Source organism: Artemia franciscana, chromosome 4, assembly GCF_032884065.1.
Source record: "Artemia franciscana chromosome 4, ASM3288406v1, whole genome shotgun sequence".
NCBI classification, from domain to species: domain Eukaryota; kingdom Metazoa; phylum Arthropoda; class Branchiopoda; order Anostraca; family Artemiidae; genus Artemia; species Artemia franciscana.
This window is the reverse complement of record NC_088866.1, coordinates 32766766-32792543: the sequence shown is the minus strand read 5'-3', so window position 1 is coordinate 32792543 and position 25778 is coordinate 32766766. Positions and strand designations below refer to the sequence as shown.

Here is a 25778-nt window from a genome sequence, read left to right as displayed (position 1 = left end):
TATCAAAACTGAAAATGATAGCGATTATGATTGGGCTTGGGATTTTGACTTGGATAAGGTCATCAATGCCTTCCAGATTTTAGTTAAAAAGCAAAGGTTCGGCGATGTGTATTTCATAGTGACGAAAGACAAGCCAAGGTAAAACAAACCAAACAACTTGAAAGTGATACCGATGATAAAAAAAACGACGTTGAAAGGACTATTGTTTCCCAGTTGCAACATCTTTTCCACAAAAATAATAATTTAGTGCTTCTGTTCAAAACAGCAATCGAATTGATGCCTACTGATACGCAACTATCCACGAAGTGACAATCGTTATGGTCGGTGATCAGTTCTTACCTCGAGATAATATTCTTTATAGGCGAAACAATCAGTTGACAAGAATTGCTTAAACTCATCGATGCTACGATGCCCTACAATATCCTATCATTTTTTGGGATGAAGCCGACGGCTATCACTTTAATATTAAATTGATAAATCCAGCCACTAACAAAGAAATGGATAAGAAATGCAGCACAATGAAATATTATGCCTATAGATTAATGATTCGTCATTTATTACATTTACATATAATCCATCTTGGGATTAGATACAACAGCTTTTACATCCTGGACAATCGCCGGTTCATAGAAATGACATTACGGCTCGTGTCTTCCGGCAAAAGTTGCTCTCCTTCATCTCCTACAGAGTTATGGGAGAAATACAAACTGCAAATGGCCGAGAATGTACTCCACCGAATACGGCTAGAAAGGTCAGATATGACCTTGGACTTTACAACAGAAATTTATAACTGCACGTTAGTTATGATTGAAGATTTGTGCTTATCTATTGCAAACAAACTTTTCAAGCATTTGGGAATGCCTTCACCTAATCGTACAGCTTCTATTTCTACATGTGTAGAATGGGATCGTGAACAAAGTTACAACACAATTGATCTATTGTCGTATGTGGGTTGTATGGTGGGGGCGCGAAGCGCCCCCACCAACTAGGTGTTGGTGTGGCGCGAACCGTTTGCTTTTATTTTATATTTTGTTTTATATTATATTTTATAAAAATATAATAGAACAATTGGGGTCAAGAGTATTTTTAATTTTTTCCCATTGATGCTTAGGCATTTTATGTTGGTCTGACACACTTCGGAATAATGTTTTAAACAAAGTTTGGACTCTTGAGTGTTAGCGGGATAGTTTCTCCATAGACTGACCGTTTATGGATCGAATTTAGTTACCGTGAACGAGACTTATTAATACTTGACTATTAGATCGTTGTACAATGCAGGAGATTTGGATTATATAGTCACTGTTCAGTAGGGGGTTGGGCGTGGCTACAGTTTTTTTGTGGTAAAGTGTTTTTAAGTTATTTATTAATGGTTCCAAGTTTCTACGAGAGTTTCAAATTTATTGCTTGGATAGTACAATGGCGAACTAAACTCATCAATAGGGACTTTTGTAAAACTTTTGGTCGACTAATCAGACCTCCGGAGGTTGCAACTTCACATATCTCTTGATGGATTTTTCAGGTTACTGTGTTTTTTTTTCTTTAAATGTTATAGGCCAGGCCTGGAGACTCTCTGGCAAATGAGGGTAAGGACCAGAGGTCAGTGATTTCTCTTGGCTTGCACCCAAAAAAAAAATTATAAATAAAAAAAAACATTTCTCTTAAATTTATAAAAGGCAAGTTTCTAAGTTTGATGACTTCGTGTAAATTTAAATTTTAATGGAAACGTGCACAATGCGCATTCTATAATGAGATTAGATTTCTGTTAGCGCCATCTATAAATTTGAATATTTTTTGTTAAGTTAGCAAGGGGGCAGGTGATAATAATAAAGGTGGTGTATATTTATATATGGATTTGATTTCATGCTATTCTTATTGAAATTGTTAACAACATGCTTTTAACAACTACTATAAATGATCCTTGATCCCTTTAGGTACAACGTATTTCAAGAATAAAAATAAAACTGATAGATTTTTAATCATTTAATAACTAAGCACCAAATTATGTGTTTTGCATATATTATTTTCATTTCTTTTTTTGTCATATCCCAAAGCAATGCTCTTTACTATTTCTAGTGTGTGTGTTTCATTAGTTAGTTAGTTTGTAAGTTGCATTGATCATTAGTGTTGTTAGTGTTAATGTTCATTGGTGTTCATGGTATTTGTAATTTTACAGTGGTAAAATCTTACAACCAATCATGAGATCCTAAGAACTGTTTATCTGAATGCCCTTTGTCTTTTTGGAAACTTAAAGTCAAAAATGCCCTCCTTTCTCAATAACAAATACTATATTTTTGCAACAGGCAAATTACAAATCTTGAAGTCCTTGCCCTGAGGGCTTTGTAGGGACACATTTATTGGACCTTTCGAGTTTCAACTTTACTAAACAAAAAGGCTGTCTCAAAATTTTGATTGAATGTGTTTGGGGAATTAATGGAAGCATAGTGGCTGTTTGCCTTCCAATCATTTTTGAAATTCAAAGAGGGCACTGGGACTTTAATTTGCCAATCGAATCAGCTCCTTTTGAAGTTTCTACGATAACTCCCTCCTGACAAAGATCCTTGGAGAAAAAAAAATACATTATGTGTCCATTGCACTTTACTTAGGCAGTGCTATTGCAATGCTTTTCTTGGACATATATAGTATCGTTTAATTTGATTGTGTACCTTTTCAAATGTCTTGAAAAGTAAGATATAATACAGTTCCCAAAACATTGCACTTTGCTCTTTCTATAACCTGGATGCACTTACACTCTTATAATTTAGTTTAATTGTAAGAGCAAAAGTAGTAATCTTAGTAGCCCTGAAAATTTCAACTTAATACACTTAGTTGTTATTGAGGTATTGCTTAGGCGTCTTATTGGAAATCAGCATACACACAGTACCTTTTGATTTGGTTTAAAGCCCCAAAAACTCTACAAGTTTTTTTATACCCAATTCTAGGGTATAGGTATACCCGATACCCAAGCAGAAGTAATAGTAGGATCAGTAGGAGTAGTATTAGCAATAACAATAGTAGTTTTAGTTGTAAGCAGTAATGCTTATTTAAATCTAAGCTGTAACGTGCCTTTTTGGTCTAGTACAAAATCAACTGCTCATAACATGATAGTTTCAACTTAGTACTTTAAGCACTTTTTGAGATATTTGTGATACGTCCTGATAACATCCTGCAGTCGCAAAAATGTGTTATGATTTAGCCCAGCATTCCCTCAATAGTCCTCGAAACTTCCCCATTAATATATTTAGCCTTAGTAACATTAGTATTAACAGCAGTAGCAGTACTACTATTACTATGAGTAGTCGTATACATATAGTGAATTTTCATAATGTGCAAATCTCTCTATTCAAACAGTTTTAACATTTTTAACGCTCTTTAACAGTTTACATGAATACAGCGGGTTTCAATTTAATTTAACATATCATCCAACATTATCTAAAAATGTCTTTTTAATACTCTTAGCCATGAGCAGTATATATATTTTGTTGGCTCAATATCCCACATAACATACACTGAAATTTTCAATTCAATGCTCGGTGCTATTCCTGAGAAATGTTTAATACATCCTTTTGGCAACTTGTATGCACACAGTGTATTTTGTTTTACTTTAACACCCTCCTAAGTGCTCCGGGAAAGTTTCAACCTCAGTAGAAGTAGTGGTCGTAGCAGTTGTAATATTTGCAATAGTGGTAACATGAGCATAGTGACTTCTGGTTTGTTCAAGATTCTCCTCAATTTGCTCTTGGTCAATTGATTACCCTCTTTATTATTCCTTTAAATTTCAATCATATCCTTAGTCATACCTGAATTTCCCCCATTTGACAACCTGTATGCCCATAGAATGTTTTGATTTTTTTCAATACTCCCCTCAATATTCTCCAAGAGCTTTACTTGAATGCGTTTGGTTTTTTGAACATCAAAGGTCACATATTCTCTTTTCTGATAACAAATGCTGTATGTACACTATTGATGAATTGCAACTATTAGGGGATGACCTCCTCAGCATTCCCAGAAACATTTTAACAGAACCTTTCAGCTTAACGAACAAAATGAACATTTCAAAATTTTGGTAGGGCGTTTATATAGAATCAATGGGCTTAAGTGGGGGGTTTGCTTACCCTCCAATCACTTTTGAATTCTAAAAAGGGCACTAGAGCTTTTAATCTCCACTCGTGTTGTCTCCCTTAAAATTAATATATTGCTATCTATCATAGTCCTGCGCTGCCTGTTATATTGCTTATATACAGGTTAGAATACAGGTTGCCTTCATAATGTCATTTATGATTGTCTTTCTCAATGAAATATTCCTTAGAGCCAACAAAAATAGAACATTCACGAAAATGACGTCATAAAGGACAAAGATTGATGAATCAATGGGCTTGAGTGGGGGGTTTGCTTGCCCTCCAATCATTTTTGAATCTTAAAAAGGGCACTAGAGCTTTTAATTTCCACCCGTGTTGGCTCCCTTAAAAACGATATATGATATTGCTGTCTATGATAGTCCTGCGCTGCCTGTTATATTGCTTATATGCTCTTTCGAAAATCTGTGTGCATATAATTGTGTCATTTAATTGAAACTTCTCCTAAACTATCCCTAAAAGTTACACCTTGATACTTTTAGCCACATTGGTTACAGCAGTCGTAGCAGTTGTATTACTTGTATACACATGGTGCCTTTTGATTAGCTCAAAATCCGATACAACATACCCTGAAAGTTGCAACTTAATAAAGTAAACCGTTCCTCAGATACATCCTGTAATATTATTTTGGCAATCTACAGGCTCATAGTTCTATTTGATTTAGTTCAACATATGCTACAAATTCCTTGAAAGCTTCGTCTTAACATCCTTAACTTGCGTAGTAATAATAGTTGTTTTGGTAGTAGTAGTAGCTTAAATAATAGCATGCACATATCGCCTTTGTTTTGCTTCGTCCTCTTGACAAACTGTACGCGTTTAGTGTATTTTGATTTAGTTCAACACTGTTTCTAACAGTCACCAAAATTTTCCCTTTAACGCTTTTAACTTTTAGCAGTAGTAGTAGTTGCAGCAGAATTAGTATTAGTAACCTTAGCTTTAGTAGCATTATTAGTACTAGCAGTAGTAGTACAAGCTTTTCCTAAGATAATGTCGTTGTGCCCTTTTGACAACCTGTATTAACTGTAGGCACAGTTTTAATAGTAGTCACATCAGTAGTAGTTGGAGTACCAGTTGTGGCACTAGTACTAGGTTTAATAGTAATATCAATAGTACTAGAAGCAGCAATGGTATTAACTTAAGCAGTATTATATAAACTTAATACAATTAGTCGTTGCTATGACATAGTTGATATGCCCTTTTGATAATTTGTATATTCATAGTTTTAATTTAGTTCTACTTGCCCCTCAATACTTCCTGAAATTTTCATGTTTATACTCTTAGCCATGGAGCAGTTGCAATAGAAGTAGTATTTAGATTAATAATAATAGTAGCATTAGTAGTGGTAGTAGTCGTAGTAGTTTTAGTAGTAGTGTGCACACATTGCCTTTTGGTCAACCGATCTGTCCCTTTAAGTATTCTTCAAGTACCCTTGTGACAATCTGTATACACGTAGTGTTTTGATTTAGCTCACATTTCCCTTCAATATTCTATCGTAATTTTCCCCTTCGATCCCTTAGCCTTAATAATGCTAATATCTTAGTAGTAGTGGTATTAGTAAGAGCAGTAGCAATAGCAGCAGTCTTGTTTTCGTATTAGTAGTAACAGTATTGATAATAGCATTAGTAGTATACACATGTTGCCTTTTGGTCTGTTGAACATCCCCTTCATGGTCAGAGATGCCCTGGAACTATCAGCTTGATACAGTCGGCTGTTCCAAGGACATTACCAATAGGCCTTTTGACAATATGTATACACGTAGTATTCTTTTATTTGGTTAAAATTCCCAATCAACATTTCCTCAAATTTTCAATTCACTATTTTAAAACTTGGTAGTACTCGCTTTAGAAGCATTAGTTATTGTGGTAGTAGCTGTAGAAGTAGAATTGATGGTATTAGTAGCAGTAGTAGTAGCTATAGGAGTAGCAGTATTAGTAGTAGTAGTAGCCTGTAAACATTTCCTCTTTGGTTAATTTATCACCCCCTTATCATTTCCTGCAAGTTCCAAATTAATGTACTTAGTCATTCTTGGGGCACAGTCTTTTGACCTTTTAACTAAGCTGAACACAAGACTATATCAAAATGTTGATTGGATGTGTTTGGGAAATTATTGGGCCTAAGAAGGGGGTTGGTTCCCGTTCGGTCATCGCTCCCTTACTTAGGCAGCGCTATTGCACGACCTATGATTTACATTAACGAAGCACTTCCCTTGAAGATATGTTGCTTTTTTATGTCTCCTTAAACCTCCATGAACGGAGAGTGATCACTCTGTTTCATAGAGGGAGGTAGAGTGATGCTGATGCTACTCCTTTAAACTATGAGTTAAAGAACGTAAATAAGTTACGGCCTCTACGGTTAGGTTGTTGTAACGTATCAATTCCACTCTCCTAGGAAAAAATCTTTCAAAGACTGTCTCTTTATGCGTCAATTTTTGGGGGAACATCTCCTGCATAGACTGAAAAAATAACTTCTTTTTTAAAGCTGGTCTGATCATTAGAGTCATAACTCTAAATATCTTCTCTCGTAGAAGATATCCCAATAGTAATGGAATTACTTCTTATTACTGAAATTGGTCAACTTCCCAAAACCTATAACCTATTCAAGACAGATAATATATAGGCACTTTAAAAGGGCAAGATATTTACTATTAGTCTTTTTGAAGGCAGGAAAAGGACTAAAGCAAAAGCAGACAAAGAGGTCCTGACCAATGACTGTGCTTCACCGAAGGTCTCAAGTACATGAGTATGGGAATCAATGGGGTCTTAGCAAACAATTTATCTCTATAGCCGCCTTTGCCGTTTGGATTTGTCACTGTCCGTTCGAATTTTTACCCTTTTTTTAATTTGTCGCTTTTTCTAAAAGATTGATACGGCAAAGGGAGTAATGAGCTTGATGTTACACTAAATGATATTTAATTGATAGTGATGTCCATGCTTGAGCACTGACTTTAGAGAGAGAATTAAGTTATGAAAAGGATGTTTGTCTGATAATTAGGACCATTGGTCCAATACCTGTTAAAGAAAATAATCCATCCCATAGTACCAAAAAATAACTGTCAAAATCACAAAAGTGATTTAACTGTCTACTTTTCATCATGAAACCACTAACAGTTTATAGGACGTCATACCACTGTCAAAGCCTAATGATTGAAACTAAGAATAGAGCACTTACGTATATTTGCACTTAATGTAAGATCAAACGTCTTTCTGCCTAGCATGGAATCTGAAATTCAAATCCTGCACGGAAACACTAGAGCAAACACAGGATCAATACAGGAGCAAGATAAGCAAAATTCGGACAAATCATTGGAAAAAAAGACAGGAAGAATCAAACACAAGCATAAAAAAGGGAGGGGTACAAGAAGTGAGTATTGAAGAAGAACAGGACGAAGGACTAACATAGACACAAGACCCATCACTTGAGCAAACAGGGGACAAAGTTTATGTTAAAAGGGTACTTTTGGAAGCACAGTCATCATTAACCTAAGGTCGCTCTTTACTAGGTTCCAGCTAAGAAAAAATTAAATATTTTTTCCTTTATGCTCAATATGCTATTCATGGTTGGAGCATAGTTCTCCAAACCCAGTTGGGATAACATAAAACTGAGATTGTTAATGCAACCGGTTGTCAAATTCCTTTGGAATTTATAGTAACTGTTTGGTCAAATGAGTAGAAGCGAATCAATACCAGGGACATTGGATGCAAGGATACAGCTAGAGTTTAAGTTTTGAGGAGTGATTTAAAGATTGTGCTTACAAAGTCGTCCAGTATGCTGACAAATGCAGACACATGAGGTAAATATCCATGATAAATTTTGCAAGGTGCTGACACGTGGTGGTGACACTTTAGAACTCCCCCTTACAACGCCCCTCTCTCCTTTAGCTGTGCCCCTGATTGGACATTTTGGTTTCAACCGATTGAGCCTTAGATCTTTCACCCACGGAGTTGAACATGCATTAAACAGATATGTAATGTATGGTTTATTGTATTCTTTTTAGTTGTTCTGGTAGAAATTACCTTACATTTAGAACATTACTGCACCGGATGTGTATTGACAGAAAATATACTTTGACTTCATTTGACTCACCTCACCTCTGCTGCTCTCTCAACCATGGTCAGACTTAGCTGGTGATTCCGCCCCCAAGACAAGACAAGCAAAATTTACCTAAGGAAATCTGATGCCCTCTTCTGAACAAGTTAAGGGTATAAAAATATTGGGCGATTACCGATAATCTCTTCCCGATATCCGATAATGACAATGACCCTCATATCAGCCCGATAATATCGGCCGGTCGATATATCGGTCAAGCCATAATTTTTAGTAAATGTAAGTTCAATTATATTTTTGGAGGGTAATTCTAATTTTACATTTACAGAACCTCAAATAAGACCTGGGTAGTAATTTGAAAATCCAGTTGGTGGCAATAAAACTAACTAGCTAATTGATACGATTTACATGACAACTGGGTTTTGAGTGTTACCTGCGTTATACAATTAGTAAAGTGTCTGATACGCAATTAAAGCAATGCATAAATTGTCTTTCTCTTAGAAAAAGATAAACTAATTAATTGAAGCTTTTTATTTTTCAGGATTCAGAATTGGCTTGAATCCGCTCGTATTATAGAGATGTCATGTTCGAACCGGGTGAAGATGTATCAAAAGAAATTCAAATGTAGCTACTTTGAACTTTTTTTTGTAACTCTATTTTTTTTTTTATTTATAGGGAAATCTCGACCGAAACATTTTCAATTTTTTTCTTTGAAGTGAAAGTTTTTTTTTAAAAATGAAATGTAATTTCATTTCTTTTGATATGAAACTCTTTTCTTTAACTCTGGTCTTAATTTTAGTATATTTTGTGGTATGTTGAATCCTTATTGCATCTCCGGTGCTTTTTAATTTTATTTTCTAAACAGTTCACGTGCAATATAAAGATTGGTGGTACATTCAGCTAAACAGGCTATTCCAATAAGGGTTATGAGTAAACAGCTAATGCACCATGTTTTTTGTAAATGTAATTAAAGGACTGAATTTTCATTCATAGATTGAATTTTCAGCCAAATTGGCTATTGATAGAGAAACCTTGTAAAGAAACTTTCCGACTCCTGTTTTTGAAATAAAATTCTGGTCTTAATTTAAGGATATTCCACAGTATATAAAACATTTTTTTCATCCAACTATTTTTAATTAATTTTCTAGATTGTTCATTCATCAAAACAGGCTATTCCAAAAAGGACTGCAAGTACAAAAAATAAGATTCTCCAAAGTCATCAAAAAGTAAAAGTGAGAAATAAAATGATCGATACAACTTTGCAAAGACAGCTACTGCATCCTGTTTTTGGTATACTTAATAAAAGGATTCACATTCAGTTTTCTGCGTTCTGTTTTCAAAACTGTTGGAGAAATAAAGAATAAATTACTAATCGGAAAATGTAGAATTATTTCCATATAAAGCTTAGCAATCGAACAAAATATCCTCTAAAATATACAACTGATTATATGAAAGAGAATAAAAGAAATATTAATAAACACAACAAAAATGCAAATCAAGAAGCCAAATTTATTTATTTTTTTTAAAAAAAAATGTAGGCTAAATTCATTGATTTTTTACTCTGGCTAAGTCTTCAGAATATATAGACACATGTTTTAGTCTTGGATTTAGATATTAACCTACTATAATAATCAAAAGAAAAAGCTCTGTCGAACAAAATATCCTCTAAAATATACAACTGATTATATGAAAGAGAATAAAAGAAATATTAATAAACACAACAAAAATGCAAATCAAGAAGCCAAATTTTTTATTTTTTTGTAAAAAAAAAAAATGTAGGCTAAATTCATTGATTTTTTACTCTGGCTAAGTCTTCAGAATGTATAGACACATGTTTTAGTCTTGGATTTAGATATTAACCTACTATAATACTCAAAAGAAAAAGCTCTGTATTAGTTTATGTAAATGGAATTTAACAATAGAATTTGAACTTAACAACTCTTTCAGTCGTAAAATAGTAGCCTAAATTTTTATATGCTTTAGAATACGTATTAATCAGATACGTGTTCAACCTTTTGTGTAATCTCTTACTAGGTGGCTTCTACAGCTGCAACCCTGATTACTCCAAAGTGTTTACTTTGGTAAAACCTAAATAGGGCTGTATTAGCTTTTTTTCTAATGCGAAACGGCTCTCTTGTAATAAATGCAAAATCATATATTAACATCATATCGGCTGGAACATTGGCTAAAAGGAATTGGTCAAAATAGGGGTTGGATTGGAAAAACTTATTTTAAGTAAATGTGGTTTTTGACAAAGCTGTTAGAATTTAATTGTGATAAAATGTATAGTATATTTTTTAGACTTTAGAGAGTAGAATGATCAGGTTGTTGAAAAGATACATAAATCCCGAGGAACGGATTGCTTCCTGGGAAAGTCATTCCCTTGTTCCTATTGAAATCAAAGCCGTTTTCTACTAGTATATGGGATCTTCTCTTGTAATGTTAAGTTAGTATGCATTCATTCAGTTTTGGGCTTATTTTTGAAGGTTTTAGTTTCCTTCTGTTTTCTAACTTGATTGTTTTTTTCATGTCTATTGGTGTTTTCTGTGTTATCCACAGTGATAGACAGCACGCTATCTACAAATGATTTATAGATGACTGGGGTTTTTGTCAACAATTGATGCGTATCAAGGAATTGGTTACTTCCTGATAAAATCATTTTCTTGATACTATTCAATTGGTTTTCCACCCGCACGTGACTCCTAATATTTAATGTTAGGCTAGGATGCTCTCACCTAGTTGGGGTTATTATTTGAAAGTGATTTTTTTTTCAATATGCTTTTTTTTTCATGTCCAATGTTGTTCGTTGTCCTATCCACGTTGATTGGTATAAATGACTGTATTCGAAATTTTCAAATTAATAATATACGATTTATCAATGACAAATCTTAAATTGTTATTAGGGTTAAGACGAACTTATAGCTAACGTATAATTTCTGCTTTAATGTTTAAAATGTTCTTAATGATTTATTTTGCACTAGAGCTTCGCTGGCAACGTGCCTTATGCTTTATGAAGCTTTAAATAATTATTAACAAATATACCTAGTTTTGTTAAGAGTGAAAATACATAAATTTATAAAACACTTGATAATTGAAACAATAAAATCTATGATCGAGGCTATTGGCAATGAATTAATAAAATAAAACAAAAAAAGAAAATCGGTTAAAACTAGAGGAAACTTAGTGGCCGGTCTACCGCACTTGGCAGGTGCGTTCTCAAGATGAACGGCTTTTGGTGTTCTCAGAACAAAAACACGAAACTTTAGAAAAATTTTAAAATAGCACTTGACCATGTGCAGTTTTGTCTTGTTTCTTTTGCTATTAGAATAGATCTCAACGTGTTTTTCAGATGTTTCTTTTTTCAGATTTTTTTTAGGACTATATTATAAGTATCTTGTACTGTATGAATATAAGCTCCTGATTATACCTTAAGGCAAAACTTGTTATTATCTTAAGAGTAACAACTTAAAGGTTCCTGGACGAAAATTGCTTTTATTTTAATGTCGTTGGTACCTGAACACCAATTGTGTAGCGCCAATAACAACGGTTTTAATTGCTTTCTTATTCTTCATGAAGGTTGCTGTCGATTTTAGTACCAAATGAGAAAGTGCGAAAAGATTTTCAACTGTCAGAGAGACGGAGTTGTTTGAATCAAACAAATCGGGACATTGAAAATATTCGGTCATTTGCCACTTTGAGCACCATGGAAGAAAAAGAATAAAGTTTGGATCATTTGATTGTTTTTTAATATAAAAAAACTTAAACCTAGTCATTTTTTTTGTTTAGATCCTCTCCCCCCTCCCCTTTGAGGTGCCCTGAAATTGCCAAACATGTCACTTCCTTGTGGAGCTGATACGCCCCTGATTCGAACTCATAATCCAACATAGGGCTGATTATTATTCATTCCTAATGAATTTTGATTTTCAATAGCTTCATTTCCTTACGATACATTACGATACTTACGATAACTAGTTTTTTTGAAGCACTAAAACTAAAAGCAAACTAATATTTTGAAATATATACAATTTTAGTGATACTAAATTTCTGATTTGTAATGTTTTAAGACACTACTCATTTAGGAAGTTGTCGCTGTCGTCCGGGAAGTTTCGGCATTGATAGACTACAGGATTTGAATTTGTGAGAAACTTTCCAGGAATAGTTATACATGGATATTAGTTCCAAATCTGACAATGTAGAAGATGAGTGAAATCAGTTTGGGGAAACTAATTTGTGCTGTAATAGATTTTTTCTTAGGGAGAACAGATGGAAATGTAGCTCAAATATTAGCCAAAGAAGCGGAGGCCTGGTACAAAAAAAGATGGGTTTGTACAAAACTCTTTTACTGATGGATCAGATTAAGACAAATGGAAAGCGATGGAAGTCAATAAATTATTAATTTATAATAAGTATACAATATCAGTACTGAATGGTGACAGCTTCCTAGTTATTATAAAAATATTTTGTTATAAAAGGGAATATTCTTTTCATGTGCTTATTAGCAAAGAACGGGAACAAGAGCACAATAAACAGACCGGAACAGGAGCGTGCTGTCTGGACAAAATTTATTCTACGAACCCCTCCTATAAAAGCACAAATAATGATACAGAAATTTATCCGCGACATTTTACAACCCTCGCTCATAAGCGTAAATAGACGCAAGAAAAGTTTCTGTTGAGTGGCAAACTTTCAACCGACAATTTTTTTGTCGGCTGTTTAATAATTTTCAAGACATTGTTATGTTAACATTGACGTTGAAAATAAATAAATTAAGGGACTAAGGGAAAAGAACATAAATAGGTGCTGGTTTCAAATTGACGTAACATTAAGCTCGAAACAGGTTAATATGTGTGGAATTTTCCTAACCCAGTGTAAAAATATTTAATTAGAACAACAGAAAATTAAGAGACATATATTTTGACCAATCACTTTCCCGTGATTTGATAGTTTTTCATTTGATTTTCAACGTTCGGGACTGTTTGATTTGTGTCCTAGACTTTTACTATTCTTACTATTCTTCTATTTCACTTACTATGTTCCTATTCTTCGAGAATCAACTTATAAACAGTGCCGCATTTATTTTGGGTTTCAATAATGCTAAATTTTTCATGATGACCTTATAAAAGCGGAATTAGTACGGTGTTCAAAATACGCTTGTTTCCTAAGAAATGCAAATCCTTGAAAACTTCCAGGGCTTGACAACTTTATTGTTGTGACACAAATTGGAGAGAAAAAAAAATCGTAAAACTTTTTAAAAAAAAGTTAAAAACTTTTAAGAAAAACGTAAAAAAATCGATGAAACTTTTGTGGCAAGGGAAAATGTAAAAGTGAAATTCTTCTGTTGTCTTATGTATCACAGGGTATTCACTGTTTCCACCTCTAAAAAAATCAGTTGTTAACCACTGCTAAAAGGAAAAAAAATGATCTGTGGCATCGAGTATTGCGCAGGTAACTCAGCTATTTGTATTGTATTATTAGGCTTAATTCGTTGTCATATCTTTAAATTTTTTATATCGGATGGAAAAAACGCGAATTTTTCCATAAGATCACAATATTAATGTTTTTGCGGATTTTAGTTTTGACTGGCCCCTTATTTGCCTTGAAACCTAGCCTTTCCGTTTTAAAATAAATGAAATCAAACAGTTCGTGGTAACGAACTGTAGTAAGGAGCGACCCGGCTCAATAGTAACCAAAACTCTAAAAAATTGAATTTTGATATCAATAGCTACACCAAAAGAATCGCATTTAAATGCTGATTTTAAATATATAAGTTTCATCAAGTTTAGTCTTACCCATCAAAAGTTACGAGCCTGAGAAAATTTGCCTTGTTTTAGAAAATAGGGGAAAACATCCCCTACAAGTCGTAGAATCTTAACGAAAATGACACCATCAGATTCAGCGTATCAGAGAGCCCAACTGTAGAGGTTTCAAGCTCCTATCTACAAAAATGTGGAATTTTGTATTTTTTGCCAGAAGACAAATCACGGGTGCGTGTTTATTTGTTTGTTTTTTTGTTTTTTCTTTTTCCCAGGGGTCATCGTATCGACCAAGTGGTCCTAGAATTTCGCAAGAGGGCTCATTCTAACGGAAATGAAAAGTTCTAGTGCCCTTTTTAAGTGACCAAAAAAATTGGAGGGCATCTAGGCTCCCTCCCACGCTCATTTTATTTCCCAAAGTCAACGGATCAAAATTTTCAGATAGCCATTTTGTTCAGCATAGTCGAAAACCATAATAACTATGTCTTTGGGGATGACTTACTCCCCCACAATCCCTGGGGGAGGGGCTGAGAGTTAAAAACTTTGACCAGTGTTTACATATAGTAATGGTTTTTGGGAAGTGTACAGACGTTTTCAGGGGGATTTTATTTTGTTTGGGGGTGGGGCTGAGAGGAGGGGGCTATGCTGGAGGATCTTTCTTTGGAGGAATCTGTCATGGGGGAAGAAAAATTCAATGAAAAGGGCGCAGGATTTTCTAGCATTACTATAAGAAAACAATGAAAAATAAACATGAAAACGTTTTTCTTCAAATGAAAGGAAGGAGTAGCATTGAAACTTAAAACGAACAGAGATTATTACGCATATGAGGGGTTCTAAAAATACTTTAGGATAAAGAGCGAGGTATTTAGGAGGAGATAAATACCTCGCTCTTTATGCTAAATTATTTTCAGTAATTTCAACTATTTATTCTACGGCCTTTCTGATTCAGGGGTCATTCTTAAAGAATTGGGACAAAACTTAAAATTTAGTGTAAAGAGCGAGGTATTAACGAGGGTACAAACTCCCTTGTATACATAATAAAAATATAAGATTCTGAAAGTTTGTTACGCAAGTTAATTCTTAAGTTACATATATTTTTTACTAATAAAAACGTTCGTTAAAAATTAAAAGTTCTAGTGGCCTTTTTAAGTAACCAAAAAAATGGAGGGCAACTAGGCCTCCTTCTCCAACCCTTATTTCTCAAAATCGTCTGATCAAAACTAAGAGAAAGCCGTTTAGCCAAAAAAAGAATTAATATACAAATTTCATTTTAATAGTTTATGTGAGGAGAGCCAAAACCAAACATGCATTAATTCAAAAACGTTCAGAAATTAAATAAAAAAAAGCTAATTTTTTTAGCTGAAAGTAAGGAGCGACATTAAAACTTAAAACGAAGAGAAATTACTCCGTATATAAAACGGGTTGTCCCCTCCGCAATCCCTCGCTCTTTACGCTAAAGTTTGACTCTTTGCCACAATTTTACTTTTTAAAATCATTAAAAGCTTTAGCGTAAAGAGCGAGGGATTGCGGAGGGGACAGCCCGTTTTATATACGGAGTTATTTCTGTTCGTTTTAAGTTTTAATGTCGCTCCTTACTTTCAGCTAAAAAAATTAGTTTTTTTTTATTTAATCATTTCATAAGCACTAAAAAAATTTCTATTGTCACAAAAATATAGTTTGAATATAAATAGACTTAAGTCTAAATAAGTTTTAATACCGCGTTTGTAATTCATAAAGTTTGATAACAAACGTTTGTTGTTTTTTTTTTATCAAACTTCAATCTTTAACCAATCCCAAAATTCCAATAAATTATATTCTTGGGTCATTTGAATTTTTCTATGTGTACAGGTTACTACTGCACGATTGGTGGCTCTGGTAGCTTCCAGTCCTTTTAAAGCCCGGCTTAAGTCTCAATTTTCTATCTCATCAAGTTCTCATTCTCTTCACTAAGGAAAATGGACGCCTTTCTTTACTATTGTGCCAAGGTATGCTTCAATTGTAATTGAACTTGGGCATACTATATCTTTCACTAGGTCATTCATACAATCTCTCTATGAAACATGTTATGAATAATTTTACTTTAACAAAACTCTGGATTTTAATAATACAAAGTTGTTTTAAGAACTTTGTGCTTAATAAGAACTTTGCCTTTATCACTATCTGCAAAGAGTAGTATCTTAGAGTTAAAACGGTTAAACACTATTTCAATTTCCAAAAAGGGATTTTAAATAGTTTTTATAATAAAGACTAATTGTCTTACTAAAAATTATCCATGTAAGAGGTGGTAAGAAACTACCAAATTATTGGGGTATATAACCCGCGAAAGCTATTTACTGCATTTGATTTTTCTTCGATTCTGGCCAGAAAAACAGAGAGAAAAAGTAGAATTAACTGAGGAGTGTAGAACAACATCAATGGGTCTATATTTTCTTCAAAAGCAAGCTTTTCATTTAAAATACCAGCTCAAATCTTAAATATTTTATGATTCTTTTAGTATTTCAAAGAGAATAAGTAAGGAAGCACGAGCAAAAAGCTAATAAATATGGTAGTTAATATTAATTTTTTATCTGACCATCGTTGAATCCTTATCGTAAACGTCAAGAGAGAAAAGCGAGTCAACAGACAAAGAAAATGGCAAAATAGGCTAATGTAAATGATTAATAAACCACAAATGGGAAAAATATGGCAAAATCCCATGTTCATCTCAAGTTTATGACAGTAAATCCAAAGAAAAATTATTCCAAATATTATTAAGAAAGTTAGAGTGCAGGTTGCCTTCATAATGTTATTAAATAAAAAAAACTAGTTTTTTTTACTGAAAGTAAGGAGCGACATTAAAACTTAAAACGAACAGAAATTACTCCGTATATGAAATGGGTTGTCCCCTCTTATGGGATAATGGCTTTCTCTTAGTTTTGATCAAACGATTTTGAGAAATAAGGGGTGGGGAAGGAGGCCTAGCTGCCCTCCAATTTTTCGGTTACTTAAAAAGGCTACTAGAACTTTTAATATTCAACGAACGTTTTTATTAGTAAAAAATATACGTAACTTAAGAATTAACTTACGTAACAAACTTTTATATTCTTATATTTTTATTATGTGTACGAGAGGGTTTGTACCCTCGTTAATACCTCGCTCTTTACACTAAATCGTAAGTTTTGTCCCAATTCTTTAAGAATGACCCCTGAATCAAAAAGGCCGTAGAATAAATAGTTGAAATCACTAAAAATATTTTAGCATAAAGAGCGAGGTATTTATCTCCTCCTAAATACCTCGCTCTTTATGCTAAAGTATTTTTAGAACCCCTCATATGCGTAATAATCTCTGTTCGTTTTAAATTTCAATGCTATTCCTTACTTTCATTTGAAAAAACGTTTTCATGTTTATTTTTTCATTGTTTTTTTATAGTAATGCTAGAAAATCCTGCGCCCTTTTCATTGAATTTTTCTCCCCCATGACATATTCCTCAAAGGAAAGATCCTCCCACAAGGCCCTCTCCCATCAACCCCACCCCCCAAACCAAAAAATCGCCATGAAAACGTCTGTACACTTCCCAATAACCATTACTATATGTAAACACTGGTCAAAGTTTGTAACTTGCAGCCCCTCCCTCAGGGATCGTGGGGGAGTAAGTCATTCCCAAAGACATAGTTATTATGGTTTTCGACTATGCTGAACAAAATGGCTATCTTAAAACTTTAATCTGTTGACTTTTGGAAAAAACTGAGCATGGGAGGGGGCCTATTTGCCCTCCAATTTTTTTGGTCACTTAAAAAGGGCACTAGAACTTTTCATTTCCGTTAGAATGAGCCCTCTCGCGACATTCTAGGACCACTTGGTCGATAAGGTGACCCCTGGGAGAAAAAAACAAAAAAAAACAAACAAACAAATAAACACGCACCCGTGATTTGTCTTCTGGCAAAAAATACAAAATTCCACATTTTTTAGATAGGAGCTTGAAATTTTTGCTATAGAGTCCTCTGATATACCGAATGCGATAGTGTGATTTTCGTTAAGATTCTATGACTTTTAGGGGATGTTTCCCCCTTTTTTCCAAAATAGGGCAAATTTTCTCAGGCTCGTAACTTTTGATGACAAAGACTAAATTAATTGAAACTTATATATTTAGAATCAGTGTAAAAATTCAATTCTTTTGATGTATCTTTTAGCATCAAAATTCCGTTTTTTAGAGTTCCATTTACTATTGAGCCGGGTCGCCCCTTACTAAAGTTCCTTACCACGAACTGTTTGAATAGAAAATAATTCAGTATTTCGGGGCTTCTGACATTATTACTCCTTTGCGGAAGTTAGGCTCAAATTGAAAAAGGATTATATTTTTTCTCTGGGCCCCTTCTACCTCTTAGTTCGTTTATTTTCCCGTTAGTTTTCACCTGTTTTCGCTTTATAGTTGTGTTATCTCTTAGCAGTTCTTTCGTTAGTTGAGTTATGGTTGTGGTATATATGTTTTATCGCTCGTATAGTTGTGTTACTTTCAAATTATACTCCATAATAGAGAGGCTCCGAACACCCAGCATTGTATATTAAGCTCTTAATTTGACGTTTTTTTCTAACGCGACCAGATTCGTCCTGCGCCCTTTTCATTGAACTTTTTTCCCCCATGGCATATTTCTCCAAGGAAACATCCTCCCACATAGCCCCCTCCCTCAACCCTACCCCCAAAACCAAAAAAATCCCCCTGAAAACGTCTGTACACTTCCCAATAACCATTATTATATGTAAACCATGGTTGAAGTTTGTAACTTGCAACCCCTCCCCCAGGGACTGTGGGGGAGTAAGTCATCCCCAAAAACATAGTTATTATGATTTTCGACTATGCTAAACAAAATGGCTATCTCAAAATTTTGATCCGTTGACTTTGGGAAAAAAATGAGCGTGGGAGGGGGCCTAGAAGCCCTCCAATTTTTTTGGTCACTTAAAAAGGGCACTAGAACTTTTCATTTCCGTTAGAATGAGCCCTCTTGTGACATTCTAGGACCACTTGGTCGATACGATGACCCCTGGGGAAAAAAAAAAAAAAACAAAAAAAAACAAATAAACACGCACCCGTGATTTGTCTTCTGGCAAAAAATGCAAAATTCCACATTTTTGTAGATAGGAGCTTGAAACTTCTATAGTAGGGTTCTCTGATACGCTGAATCTGATGGTGTCATTTTCGTTAAGATCCTATGACTTTTAGGGGGTGTTTCCCCCTATTTTCCTAACTAAGGCAAATTTTCTCAGGCTCGTAACTTTTGATGGCGAAGACTAAACTTGATGAAATTTATATATTTAAAATCAGCATTAAAATTCGATTCTTTTGATGTAGCTATTGATATCAAAATACAATTTTTTAGAGTTTTGGTTACTATTGAGCCGGATCGCTCCTTACTACAGTTCGTTACCACGAACTGTTTGATTTACGATTGTCTTTCTCAATGAAAATATTCTTTAGAGCCAAAAAAAATAGAACATACATGAAAATGAAGGTCATAGAGGACAAAAAATAGACACAGAGTATTGTAACTAGTAGATATTTCATTTTTGTGAACCAATTCCTTCTTACACTGATAGAACCAAAACTGTACTAGTGAAAACGAAATTTTGTCAACAAAGCCTCAATTGTTTCAGACACCATGCCTTGCCACCATGAGATTACCCATAAGGTGAAATAAATTGTTGTTTTACTGTCTTACTTATATTGTTTTACGTTTACTATGAAGTGTTTTTGTTACTGAACTATTATTGGTTAGAACGTAGAATTTAAGGCAACAGTCATGAGGAAAAATAACTGTTACTTTTCGTTACTGTTTTCTTTTATGATAATAAAAAAAAGTGTTGTTGTATAAAAAGATATAAAAAAATAATAAAAAAGTTTTATTGGAGCTGTAAGGAAATATGCAGAGAGGTTTAATCAGAGGCAACGCTTTAGCACTGCCTATATTAAAGGCCATACTGCTCCAACGTTTTAATATTATTATTAGTTTTTTTTTCCCAGAGGCACTTCATTTGGAAGGGGTGGTCGTACAAACTTTAAAGGGGGCTCATTGGATTGGAAATCGCAAGTTTTAGTGCCCTTTAAAGATTTAAAAGTGGCCAGAGGGCAACTAGCCCCCCTCCCCCTCAAGGCGTTTACCCCTAAATGTATCCAATCAAAATTTTGAGATAGTCATTTTGTTCAATACAATTTAAAGATCAAATAACAAGAACTCAGGGGTTGACACAACCTCCTGAGCTCGGGGGAAGTATTTTATGCACGGGGGCAGAGAAAGTTTTTTGTAAGCATTGGTCGTATAAACATCACTGTTGGCTCATTTGATCGGAAATTCAAAGTTCTAATTATCTTTTTAAGATCCATCAAAATTTATCAGCGGGTTAACTTCATGGTTAACATACCTTATATGGTTAACATATAAGGTTTTTGAGTGTTGTCCAGGGGGCATTTAAGGTTTCTTATGGAAGAGATGGTCTTCTCAATTTCAAAGGGAACTCAAATGACTAGAATTCTATTCATTCCAGTCATAGAGCTTTTGATGCAGTTCTAGTTCCCTTTTACCTTTTTTAAGAGTCAAAAGTGATCTGATGGCAAATAGCCCCCCCCCCCACCAACCCTCTTTTCCCCAAATTCTTCTGATCAAATTTTTGTATAATCATTTTCTTTAAAATTGACCAAAAATTATACAACAAAAACTCCAGGGATAACACAGCCCCCCCCGGAACCCAGGACAAATGTTGTAAATTATGCCCTCAGGGTATATAAGGCTTTTATAGGAGGGATGGTGGCATGCGTTTTGGAATGGGGTCATTCAATTGTAAATCGGAATTCTATTGCTCTTTTTAAAAGCCAAAGTTAACCGGAGGGCCGATAGTCCCCCTCCTTCCCTCCCTCCCCAAAGAGCCTTTTTCCCAATTGCATCCGATAAAACTTTGAGACAGCCATTTTATTCAATATAGTCTAAAGCTAAAATAGCAAAAACGATAAGGATGACACGACCTCCCAAATCCTAAGGCCGACTGTTGTAAGTAATGCATCGGGGGCATATAAGCTTTTTATGTAAAGGGTGGTAGCTTAAACTTCAGAGGTGGTTCATTTGATTAGAAATGGAAAGTTTTAAATACTTTTTAAGAGTCAAAAGTTAACGGAGGATATTTTCCCCATCTCCCATCACACACACCCTTTTTTTTCACCAAACGCATTTAATCAATATTTTGAGATAGAAATTTTGTATAAAATAATTCAACGGTCAGATAACAAAAAATTCGGGGTCAATATACCGCTCTAGACCCCCAGAGCAAGGGTTATAACTTATGCCTGGGGGTATATAAGGTTTTTAAGGGAAAAGATAAGCTTTGGAAGGGACTCAAATGACTAGAAATTGAAAATTCTTGTTCCCTCTCTGAGATTTAAAGGTAATCTGATGGCGACCAGCCCCCCGCCCTATCAGCCAACTTTACCCTTAATGCGTCCGATCGAATTTTGAGATTTTATTTTGTTTAAAATAGACCAAAGAGCGAATGTTGTTTAATGTGTCCGGGGTTTTATGAAGTTCTTATGCGAGGTTTTTTAAATACTTCAAAGACCAGATAAGCCCAACCCCAGCCCCACTCAAAAATCTTAAGGAGGGTAGTTTATCAGGGCCCCAGCCCTCAACTCAAGGCAGACTTCTATATACGGATTCTCACTGTCGTCTGTACTCTAAGCGCAGACAATTTGAAACTCTTTTTAACGTCATGACGCCCAAATTGACCTTAAATTAGAAGTAGTGCCTTTTTAAAATAGTTTTTATTTTATTTGACCTTTAACTTTAGCCTCGGATTGTCTTTTGTCATTATGAAAGGCATATAGCCGATCCTTTGTTTCTTTTAATTGTTCAGGTTGTGGGACAAAAACTTTTTTTTCTTCCAAAAATTTATTTAGCCCAGGTTTTTGATTTCCAAAATTATGGTAGGCATTGATGAACATTTTTGTTTCTTTTAATTGTTTAAGTGGAGGGACAAAACTTTTCTTTTGCCTCCGATTGGCTTTTTTCATTGTGAAAGACCTATCGCCGATCCTTTGGTTTCTTTTAACTGTTCAGGTAGTGGTACCCAGGTCTTATTTGAGAGTTCTGTAAATGTAAAATTAGAATTACCCTCCAAAAATATAATTGAACTTACATTTACTAAAAATTATGGCTTGACCGATATATCGACCGGCCGATATTATCGGGCTGATATGAGGGTCATTGTCATTATCGGATATCGGGAAGAGATTATCGGTAATCGCCCAATATTTTTATACCCTTAACTTGTTCAGAAGAGGGCATCAGATTTCCTTCCATTACTATATGTAAACACTGGTCAAAGAAAAAATGTTTTATATACTGTGGAATATCCTTAAATTAAGACCAGAATTTTATTTCAAAAACAGGAGTCGGAAAGTTTCTTTACAAGGTTTCTCTATGAATGGGATAATGGCTTTCTCTTAGTTTTGATCAAACGATTTTGAGAAATAAGGGGTGGGGAAGGAGGCCTAGCTGCCCTCCAATTTTTTGGTTACTTAAAAAGGCTACTAGAACTTTTAATATTCAACGAACGTTTTTATTAGTAAAAAATATACGTAACTTAAGAATTAACTTACGTAACAAACTTTTATATTCTTATATTTTTATTATGTGTACGAGAGGGTTTGTACCCTCGTTAATACCTCGCTCTTTACACTAAATCGTAAGTTTTGTCCCAATTCTTTAAGAATGACCCCTGAATCAAAAAGGCCGTAGAATAAATAGTTGAAATCACTATAAATATTTTAGCATAAAGAGCGAGGTATTTATCTCCTCCTAAATACCTCGCTCTTTATCCTAAAGTATTTTTAGAACCCCTCATATGCGTAATAATCTCTGTTCGTTTTAAGTTTCAATGCTACTCCTTCCTTTCATTTGAAGAAAAACGTTTTCATGTTTATTTTTCATTGTTTTCTTATAGTAATGCTAGAAAATCCTGCGCCCTTTTCATTGAATTTTTCTTCCCCCATGACAGATTCCTCCAAAGAAAGATCCTCCAGCATAGCCCCCTCCTCTCAGCCCCACCCCCAAACAAAATAAAATCCCCCTGAAAACGTCTGTACACTTCCCAAAAACCATTACTATATGTAAACACTGGTCAAAGTTATCCCATTCCCATTCATTCCTATTCCTTACTTTCATTTGAAAAAACGTTTTCATGTTTATTTTTTCATTGTTTTTTTATAGTAATGCTAGAAAATCGTGCGCCCTTTTCATTGAATTTTTCTCCCCCATGACATATTCCTCAAAGGAAAGATCCTCCCACAAGGCCCTCTCCCATCAACCCCACCCCCCAAACCAAAAAATCGCCATGAAAACGTCTGTACACTTCCCAATAACCATTACTATATGTAAACACTGGTCAAAGTTTGTAACTTGCAGCCCCTCCCTCAGGGATCGTGGGGGAGTAAGTCATTCCCAAAGACATAGTTATTATGGTTTTCGACTATGCTGAACAAAATGGCTATCTTAAAACTTTAATCTGTTGACTTTTGGAAAAAACTGAGCATGGGAGGGGGCCTATTTGCCCTCCAATTTTTTTGGTCACTTAAAAAGGGCACTAGAACTTTTCATTTCCGTTAGAATGAGCCCTCTCGCGACATTCTAGGACCACTTGGTCGATAAGGTGACCCCTGGGAGAAAAAAACAAAAAAAACAAACAAACAAATAAACACGCACCCGTGATTTGTCTTCTGGCAAAAAATACAAAATTCCACATTTTTTAGATAGGAGCTTGAAATTTTTGCTATAGAGTCCTCTGATATACCGAATGCGATAGTGTGATTTTCGTTAAGATTCTATGACTTTTAGGGGATGTTTCCCCCTTTTTTCCAAAATAGGGCAAATTTTCTCAGGCTCGTAACTTTTGATGACAAAGACTAAATTAATTGAAACTTATATATTTAGAATCAGTGTAAAAATTCAATTCTTTTGATGTATCTTTTAGCATCAAAATTCCGTTTTTTAGGGTTCCATTTACTATTGAGCCGGGTCGCCCCTTACTAAAGTTCCTTACCACGAACTGTTTGAATAGAAAATAATTCAGTATTTCGGGGCTTCTGACATTATTACTCCTTTGCGCAAGTTAGGCTCAAATTGAAAAAGGATTATATTTTTTCTCTGGGCCCCTTCTACCTCTTAGTTTGTTTATTTTCCCGTTAGTTTTCACCTGTTTTCGCTTTATAGTTGTGTTATCTCTTAGCAGTTCTTTCGTTAGTTGAGTTATGGTTGTGGTATATATGTTTTATCGCTCGTATAGTTGTGTTACTTTCAAATTATACTCCATAATAGAGAGGCTCCGAACACCCAGCATTGTATATTAAGCTCTTAATTTGACGTTTTTTTCTAACGCGACCAGATTCGTCCTGCGCCCTTTTCATTGAACTTTTTTCCCCCATGGCATATTTCTCCAAGGAAATATCCTCCCACATAGCCCCCTCCCTCAACCCTACCCCCAAAACCAAAAAAATCCCCCTGAAAACGTCTGTACACTTCCCAATAACCATTATTATATGTAAACCATGGTTGAAGTTTGTAACTTGCAACCCCTCCCCCAGGGACTGTGGGGGAGTAAGTCATCCCCAAAAACATAGTTATTATGATTTTCGACTATGCTAAACAAAATGGCTATCTCAAAATTTTGATCCGTTGACTTTGGGAAAAAAAATGAGCGTGGGAGGGGGCCTAGAAGCCCTCCAATTTTTTTGGTCACTTAAAAAGGGCACTAGAACTTTTCGTTCCCGTTAGAATGAGCCCTCTTGTGACATTCTAGGACCACTTGGTCGATACGATGACCCCTGGGAAAAAAAAGAAAAAAAAACAAAAAAACAAATAAACACGCACCCGTGATTTGTCTTCTGGCAAAAAATGCAAAATTCCACATTTTTGTAGATAGGAGCTTGAAACTTCTATAGTAGGGTTCTCTGATACGCTGAATCTGATGGTGTCATTTTCGTTAAGATCCTATGACTTTTAGGGGGTGTTTCCCCCTATTTTCCTAAATAAGGCAAATTTTCTCAGGCTCGTAACTTTTGATGGCGAAGACTAAACTTGATGAAATTTATATATTTAAAATCAGCATTAAAATGCGATTCTTTTGATGTAGCTATTGATATCAAAATACAATTTTTTAGAGTTTTGGTTACTATTGAGCCGGATCGCTCCTTACTACAGTTCGTTACCACGAACTGTTTGATTTACGATTGTCTTTCTCAATGAAAATATTCTTTAGAGCCAAAAAAAATAGAACATACATGAAAATGAAGGTCATAGAGGACAAAAAATAGACACAGAGTATTGTAACTAGTAGATATTTCATTTTTGTGAACCAATTCCTTCTTACACTGATAGAACCAAAACTGTACTAGTGAAAACGAAATTTTGTCAACAAAGCCTCAATTGTTTCAGACACCATGCCTTGCCACCATGAGATTACCCATAAGGTGAAATAAATTGTTGTTTTACTGTCTTACTTATATTGTTTTACGTTTACTATGAAGTGTTTTTGTTACTGAACTTTTATTGGTTAGAACGTAGAATTTAAGGCAACAGTCATGAGGAAAAATAACTGTTACTTTTCGTTACTGTTTTCTTTTATGATAATAAAAAAAAGTGTTGTTGTATAAAAAGATATAAAAAAATAATAAAAAAAAGTTTTATTGGAGCTGTAAGGAAATATGCAGAGAGGTTTAATCAGAGGCAACGCTTTAGCACTGCCTATATTAAAGGCCATACTGCTCCAACGTTTTAATATTATTATTAGTTTTTTTTCCCAGAGGCACTTCATTTGGAAGGGGTGGTCGTACAAA

General features: G+C 34.6%; 1 long non-coding RNA gene across 1 annotated transcript in view; it reads left to right on the top strand.

Moving 5' to 3' along the window:
- Window positions 1–11023, top strand: part of LOC136026315 (uncharacterized) — an 83542-nt gene extending 72519 nt beyond the window's left edge. Inside the window, exon 3 of the long non-coding RNA XR_010617261.1 lies at window positions 8719–11023. This is a non-coding gene — a long non-coding RNA (uncharacterized LOC136026315). The remainder of the gene's footprint in view (window positions 1–8718) is intronic.
- The last annotated feature ends 14755 nt before the right edge of the window (window positions 11024–25778 follow it).